The sequence below is a fragment of the Nanorana parkeri genome, unplaced genomic scaffold (assembly GCF_000935625.1).
Source record: "Nanorana parkeri isolate BGI_ZX_2015 unplaced genomic scaffold, ASM93562v1 scaffold2354, whole genome shotgun sequence".
NCBI lineage: Eukaryota > Metazoa > Chordata > Amphibia > Anura > Dicroglossidae > Nanorana > Nanorana parkeri.
Window position 1 is genome coordinate 72,670 of NW_017308622.1, and position 8,829 is coordinate 81,498.

The window sequence follows — 8,829 nt, forward strand, 5'->3', positions numbered from 1 at the left end:
TATTTCAATTTGCAATAGCCAATAGTAAACTAGCATTGTACCCGCCCTCTGCTGATGGACCTGATGGAGAACTGCAGCAGTGGGGGTGGACAATGCTAGTTTACTATTGGCTATTGCAAATTGAAATAGCCAATAGTAATGTACCAATGCATTTCAATGGGAAACATTTTTTTTTTCTATTCTGACATCGTTTGTGTCAGAATAAAGAAAGAAAAGACACAGCAGTATTTCTCTCCTTGGCGGCCGGGAGCAGGAGACTCCCAGGGCGCCAGGGAGAGTTAACTGTTTGGAGATCAGTGTCCCTGGTTAGCAGGTAACCAGGGACGCTGATCGCTCTGCAAGTGGCCGGAGCCAGCCGTAACATCACGGCTGGCTCCGCCCAGCTGTCAGAAGCAGGCTGTCGGCCAGCCATTGGCCGGCCGCTCGGCCAGCTTCGGCTTTCAGCACGGCTCAGCCGAGTCTATGCATATGAGTTCGGCTCGACTGAGCCGCTCGCCCATGTTCGGGAGCTGTACGGGCTATAGTGAATAGCCCGTACAGCACCCCTTCGGTTCTACTGAACCGAAGGGGTCCTGGGGCCGAAGCTAGCCGAAGGATCGGCCGAAGCTACCGCCAGATCCTTCAGCAGCTTCGTGAATAGACCCCAGTGTGATCTATTCTGTAGATTAGAACAAATTAAGGCCTTATGTCCTTGTTTTTTCCTCCACAAACGTCACCAATATTTTTGCTTTGATTTGCCTTTCCCTGGCTCCAGGGCTGGCGCAAGGATTTATGCCTACACAAGTAAACGTGCATTTCTGTGCAGCAGGGGCAGATGGGGAGGGTCTCAGCAGGGGCAGATGTGGACGGTCACTGCAGGGACAGATGCAAAAGATCGCAGCAGGGCAGATGCAGAAGATCACAGCATGCGCAGATGTGGAGGATCAAAGCATGGGCAGATGTGGAGGATCACAGCAGGGGCAGATGTGGAGGTCCGCAGCAAGGTCAGTTGTGGAGGATCGCAACAGGGGCAGATGTGGCAGATTGCAGCAGGTAGGGGCAGATCGCAGCAGGTAGGGGCAGATCGCAGCAGGCAAGGTCAGATGTGTCAGATCACAGGCAGGGGCAGGCATGGCAGATAACAGCAGGCAGTGACAGATATTGTGGATCGTAGCAGGCAGGAACAGATGTGGCAGATTGCATCAGGGGCAGATGTAGAGGATCACAGCAGGGCAGATGTGGCAGATCACAGCAAGCAGGGACAAATGTGGCAGATTGCAGTAGGGGCAGATGTGGAGGATCGCAGCAGGGCAGATGTGGCAGATCGCAGCAGGCAGGGACAGATGTGGCAGATTGCAGCAAGAGCTGATTGCAGCAGGTAGGGGCAGATGGCAGCAGGCAGTGGCAAGTATGGCAGATCACAGGCAGGGTCAGATGTGGCAGATCACAGGCAGTAGAACAGTAGAAAGGCATCATGGCACACTCACAAACTAGCATGTAAAACAACTTGTCTCACCACTAAGGACAATGACAGAGGTTTGGATACACGTCTTCTGCAAAGGATGTGTAAGCCGCACTGCCGCGCCAAGGCACCTCTTATAGTGCGGTCCTAACTCTAAACTATGAGAGTCTCCATCTTGGAGCACATGGGGCAGAAGATATCAAATTGGGTGCAGGCTTGTCAGGAGGACGCCCCACCTCCTTAAAGGTACAGAAACACACAAGGGATCACGCACATCCCATTGGCAGCTGAGATCACAGGCAGGGGCGGATGTGGCAGATCGCAGCAAGCAGGGGCAGATGTGGCAGATCACAGGCAGAGGCGGATGTGGCAGATCGCAGCAAGCAGGGGCAGATGTGGCAGATCACAGGCAGAGGCGGATGTGGCAGATCGCAGCAAGCAGGGGCAGATGTGGCAGATTGCAGCAGGAGCCAATCTGGAGGATCACAGCAGGGCAGATGTGGAAGATCGCAGCAGGTAGGGACAGATGTGGCAGATTGCCGCAAGTGCACATGTGGAGGATTGCAGCAGGGGCACCTGTGGCAGATTGTAGCAGGTAAAGTGTACATTCTAATTTACAGCTTAAAAACAATTTAAGAAAAACCAAAGTATCACAGGTTTCATTTAGAAGTTATGTATAATTTTCAAGATATCTTAATAATAAATTAATAAAGTGTATGTAAACCCTAACAATTATTTATTTTTTTTGCTCCCCTTGTGGTCTGCTAAATAGCCAATTGAAAGTGATTTGTTATATCTATTCAATAAGTGCAAAACAAATACCTGTTGATTGTGAGCTGTGAGGTCTAGTTTCTTTGTGTATGCATCAGAAATTAAGTTAGCAGGGCTGACACCATGTGGTTAGGATTGTGAAGCTGTGTTGTCATGTCAAAGAGGAAGGTTCACAGTATATTTCAATAATGAAAAATGTACCAAGAACCAGATAAAATATTTTAATTCGAATATTATACTTGAACAATCACCTGTCTTCCTAGTCTCTACATTTTAAAAATGAAATTGTCATATAGTTTTGAAACATGCATATAAAAGTATATAAGCATGGTTATATTAGAAAGGCAGCTTGACAGATACAGATAGAGCAATACAGATAAATGAAAGGTCACCGGAACAAGGTAATGCAGAACATTAAAATTTCTGAAATGATGCATATGGTATACCAAAGCAGTCTATTGATGGATCATTGTTTCACCATCAGAATTTCCAGTTGTCTCTTCCAGCTGAGGGTTATGTAGGTAGCAGGCTTTTCCCAGAAATACAATCAAGCTCTTCTTTAGGGATTTCCTAGGTGTACTGGAGGATATACATCCTATCAATATGTTCTTGGTCACCTAGTAGCTGAATATCTCTTTAACACACCCAGGGAAAACCTCCATAAGATGCTTAAAAAGGAGCAGATTTGCTATGGTATAGGGAACGATTTGAATTGGTAATTGTGCCTAAGCCGTAATCTGAATAATTGACATTCAACAATTTACAATACCTGAACAATTTACCCAAATCAACCTTTTTCCTTTAGATGTAGGTACACTGCTGAATCCTGAACAAAGGGTTTGGCTCTTCTGTGCTGTGTCAGGATTCAGGAGGGTCAGGATTCAGCAGTGTACTTACATCTAAAGGTAAAAGGTCACTCCTTTGAAGACAGTCAAGTACGCATGCTGGGCAGGGCGGAGGACTGGTGTAAAAGAGGTGTAAAATAGGCCGTTAATGTAAAAAAAGGGAAGCCAAGCTTGAATAGAAGCGGAGGGGTGAGGCATCTATTGTCTGCCACATACAATGCTGTTTTAACACCTCTCTCTAGGTGGGTTAATAACACCTGCTAGCTCCAATCATGCAAATGCAATCAACACCTTACCTCCATAAGGTCTCTGACCCCATGCTGGTTATGATAAACAGATTAGGTTGAATGGAGCAACATTTACCATATTTATTTCCAGATAATTTTTTGTACGAGTCATTCTGAATCGATCGCCAGCAAACCGTCTACAAGAAAAATACAGCAAGTCCAGTTGCCTTTTTTTTTTTTTTACAAATATACCAAGACCTGGATGAATAAGAACCTTCACAGACATATTGTATATTGATTACTGTATCTGACTGCATTGCAGCAATAAACTAAGAGGGCCCAATTGGGCTTTAATGTTTATCCCTATCTTGGAGAGTAAGCTCAGTACTGCTGCAGAAAAGCCTCATGCCACCTACTCATACTTGTGATCTTGTCTTTTCAGCAAATATTCATAACTTATGTAATAACAATAAACAGTATTTAACCAATTGGATGTAACAATATTTCTATGTGTATAGAAATGTATCTGTATATCTATACAGATACATTTTTTATTTGTTAGACAGTGAAGCAGATAATGAGGTTTTGTTTAAAAAGAAAACCAAAACCGCTAACTTTGATTGTAATTTTCCCATGACCTTGCTGCATTTGGGGATTCACAATATTCTAATCCTGGGTCCTAGAAAGGTTAAAGGCAATAAGAGAGCTCTGATGTAGAGTACTGATCATTTTTCCTGTAAGATTTTAAGATGAGGTAGCTTATGTTGTGTTGCATATTTCCTATCACATCTACTCTCCTGTTAATTAGCTGTTTATAACACATGCAAAATAAACACATCATCCATAGTAAATTATTTATTTTCTCTCCCCCTGTCAGTTAAGCCTTTTTTGGGATGTGAGACATATCACAATGGAAGCACATAACATGCAGCCAGAGCTAAGGATCTGAACAGATGATAGGCATGGATAGGCAGCTGTCACTATTGCCCAGAGGACTACACACAGAGCAGGCATGCACTTTGCATTGTCTGAAATTCACCTCAGCTATCTGAACGCATGTAACTGCCTCAGGCACAGTCAGTTGTTGGGAGGATCAGCTGTCCTATCATTCATTCTGCTATCTCTTGTCCTTTTCTTGTAGCAGGCAGTGTCAGAACCTGGCACGACACGAATGCACATTAGCAGTATTTCTGTCTATAGGCATGAGCCCTGTGATCCTGAGATTAGATGATCCTTATACATTCTGACAGTCATAATATCATGGTAGAAAGTGAGACCGCGCCCAACAGACCATATCATTTATAGATAATCGTATACCAATAGCTGGTAAAATGTGATCTTTATCTAATAATAATGTTACAAGTGCAATTATGTGCAATGATGTTACCCATAGTAACAATTTGGTCAGATTTCCTCTTACTCTTAAAATAATCAAAGATCATTACTGAGTGGACACTAACAGCAAGTGCACATTGGTGATCCGCAAAATGTTAAGCATAGCAGCCAGTTAGAAACCCTCTTCTAATGGATCTGACTATATATATATGACATTTATATAATCTACATGATTTAGATCATGACTGTCAGTAGATTTTTTTTTTCTTTTTGACACAAGCATGCGTATTCAGGTGGCCCAAGCATGCATGTTTATGGACTTTGGAGGATGAAACAAAAAGTTCTGGTACAGGCTTGTAGATCTGTAAACAATAGTGAGCAGATAATCTGTTTTAATCTATCTGATCAACACCCTATACCCACAAATTGATTGGCTAGTGATGTGTGCTGACAGGCGAGACCTGGATAAAACTGGCTGGATTGCATGACAATCATCTCATGTCTATTGCCAGTTTATCTACACTTTGCATAAGCTCACTGATTTTTGTACTACCTTACTGAATAAGCCCACCGGTGTAACTGCACATTCTCAATTGCTCATTCTCTTAATAAAGGTCTATATGCTTCTGAAAGATTTTCTCTCATGTGTACAAGGCTACCATAGAACATTTTGTGAATCTAATTCTTATCCCCCTATTACGTGATGCTTTTTTTAAGAGGGAAGCAGAATGTTTGCAAATGAACTCAAGGCAGATATGAATACACATTTTTTTTAACAAAAATGTATTAGAAAGAATAATAAACGGGATAATAAACATACAATCCAGTATAAAGAAAATGCAGAGATCAATGGTGCATAGCCTCATGTGGCACAAATGATAAAATTGACCATAATAACCAAGGGCTAAAGATAAGACACCATAGGAACTAAGCAATAGAGAAAAAACAATGAAGGCAACTCAACAAAATGTAACAAGTGTCAAGAAATTCAGATACAGGAGGGGTAAAGGGCAGAAAAGAAAGAAAGAGGAACTTCCTGGATTAGTTGGGAGAGTCGCAGGGGGAGCCAAATATAGTACAATAAACCATTAAAATCAAATCAGCAATAATGCTGATCAAAGCGAGAAGGTTGAAAATAAGAAATCCACAGACGCCAAACCCTAAGAAAGCGAGGGTGAGTATCATTCAAAATGGCCATTCATTTTGCGTTAACCATTATCCTCTGTATTTTCTGTTTGACCACTTTAAAGCTCAGTGTGGGAGATTTCCAAGATTTTGCTATAATCAATTTAGTGGCCATAAAGATATGGATAATTAGTATGCATTTTCTACAGGGCAGATGAGTGATTGGCCTATTCAAAAAGGGCAGCATAGGAATCCCTAGGCAGGTCCACGGAGATCAAGGACCAAATTAGCTTGTAAACCCTGATCCATAAACATCTAGCCACTGGACAGGTCCACCAAATATGGAAAAGAATACACATTTTAATCCACTTATTGATGTACTGAAAATCATTAAAGGATAAAGGGTAAAACTTAAATTCACAAAAATTTGTGAAATTACAGTATATATTACGGAAAATTGAATACTTACCTTTCCGTAATTTTCCTTTCCTGGTGCCTGTACATTGCAGTATTCCTGTGGTTGAAGCTACGCCCACCTTCAACCCCCAGGACCAGTAACTCTATAAATTAAATGACCCTACCCTGAGACCTCCTTCTGGTAAATAGCTACAAGACCCAGGCTGCCCGAAGTTCTTGAAATTCAACCTGCCCAGGACCATTGTTCCCCCCAGAATGAAAGCCCCAACCTAAATGACTGAAGTATCAATGGTCCAGGAGGTGGGCCCCAGCCTCCATGCCTTTGATAGATTCTAGTCCCTTGTTCACCACCAGAGACTCTGCTTCATTTGGTTAGTGATCACTATAGACTGTGTCAGAGATGACAACCTCCATTGGCGGAAAAGGCAAGTTGGAATAGTCTCAAATGCCACTTTGCTCATTGCATCGGGATACAGGAGGCTAAGGTCCATACTATTTTGAGACATTCGGCCATTCTCATCCATCTGTTCGCCAGGGCTATGGCCACCCGATTCTTTAAAATTTGCTTTGTTTTCTGGTGGCAGAGACACCATGCAATCGACTGTATTAAAAAAATGCACCAAGGTATTCCATCTCCTGAGTTGGAATTAACTGACTATTCACCCAGTTCACGAGCCAACAGAACTTTTGCAGGACTTCTAGCATGAGTTTTTGATGAGTTAATAAAGTATTCTTGTCCTGGGCAAGCAGAAGTATATTGTTGAGATAATGCAGAACTCGAATACCTTGGAGCCTCAAAGGCGCTAGAACTGACATCAGCACCTTTAGTAAATGTTCAGGAGGAGGTTGAAAGGCCGAAAGGCAGACTTTGAAACTGCAGGTGTTGCTCCCCCACCTGAAACCTGAGATGCTGTTGAAAGTCTGTACGGATGGGTATGTGCAGATAGGCATCCTACAGCATCCTACAGATGCTACAACTACTGAGTTCAAGGAATCCATTTTGAACCTCTAGAGGGAAATTGAACGGTTCAACTTCTTTAGATCGAGAACCAGCCTCCAACCTCCTGACTTCTTTTTGACCATGAATATTGGAGAATAAAATCCGGTAAAGTTCTGGGAATCCAGGACCGGAAAAATCACCCAGTGTTCTAATAACGTTTGTACATACTGATGAAGGATCTTGATGGCTAGTCAGACTTGAGCTGACTAGCCGTCAAAAGGATTTTGTCTGCTCCAGTGTTTGGCTGGTCATTTTGCTGCCCTCAGAAATGTTGCTTGGGAGCCTTTCCAGTCACGTTTAAACTCTTTTCCTGGCCGATAGGATTTTTGCATCTTTGGACCTCTGAGGAAAAGACGTCCTGGAGAAAAATCTTCTTTTCAGAGTTTTATCTTGAGGGATATAGCCACTTTTTTGTCTGTAACTCTGCTGATTGCTGAGTCTAGCTTTTCTCCAAAAAGAGCCTTACCATCAAAGGGTATACAACACCGAGTCTGTTTGGACATTGGATCAGCCACCCACGGTTTAACCCTTTCGCTGCCACCGACATATGGCATACGGCAGAACGCGTCTGCTTGCAGCTTGCCACGTCAGCATGCCATACGTCGATCCTTTACATAACTTCCTGTTCATTCATGAGTTTCTGAATGAGGAGAAACACTTAGTACGGAGGCTTCTACCCATCGATAACTGGTTGATAGTAAATGTTTTACTATCCCCAGTTTGTAAATGAATAGGAAGCCTCTGAACTGAGTGCTTTCCATTCATGTAAATTATTGTGTCCTCAATTTCGTTTTCTATTTCAAAAGTGAAATGTCATGGGTCTGTTTAGACCCCTGATATTTCCCCGAAGCCCCCCCAACAGTAAAAACAAAAAAAATTTAAAAAAATGAAAACATAGAACAAGAAAGAGGTCTCAGGGTAGGGTCATTTCATTTATAGTTATTGGCCCTGGGGGTTGAAGGTGGGTGGAGTTTCAACCACAGGTATGCTGCCATGTATAGGCATCAGGAAAAATTATATATATATTAGCAAAAGTGTGCCCAGACTTTTTTCAAAGGCAATAGCGTGCATACTAACAATCACCTAGTTACTGGTATTTATACAACCACTCATTGTCATACTAATTTCCACCAGCAGATGTCTCTATAGCAATTACCACATAGGTGTATCTTGTCCAGAGGAAGAAATTACACAGCGATTCCTTACCCAAACTATGATAAGAATCAATATCACTAGCCTTTATAAATTATAATAGCCATAATACAATAACTTACATAAAAAGGAGGCAAAAATAGAGAATCATTATAATCAATATCTTATATAAATACTATGATGAAGGATGAATTCCTAGTAGCCATGATAATTAATAATCAATATATTCCTAGAAAACTGGATATTACATCTATCAATGAATTAATAAATTAATTAATTGCATATAGATCCAAAATATACCATTCACCAGATGTGTATTCCTAAATAGACCCCTTAGTCATTACTGATAAAACAGGTAAGGTCTATGTCCACTTTTAAACCTTTGGGGGTTAAAGGAGAACTATGAGATGAGTGATTTCCACTCACCTCATAGTTCTAAGCCGACCTGTGACAATGAGACTGTTACAGGTCGGCTCAGTAGATCGGGAGGTGAGGGAACACATACCGGGTTCCCTC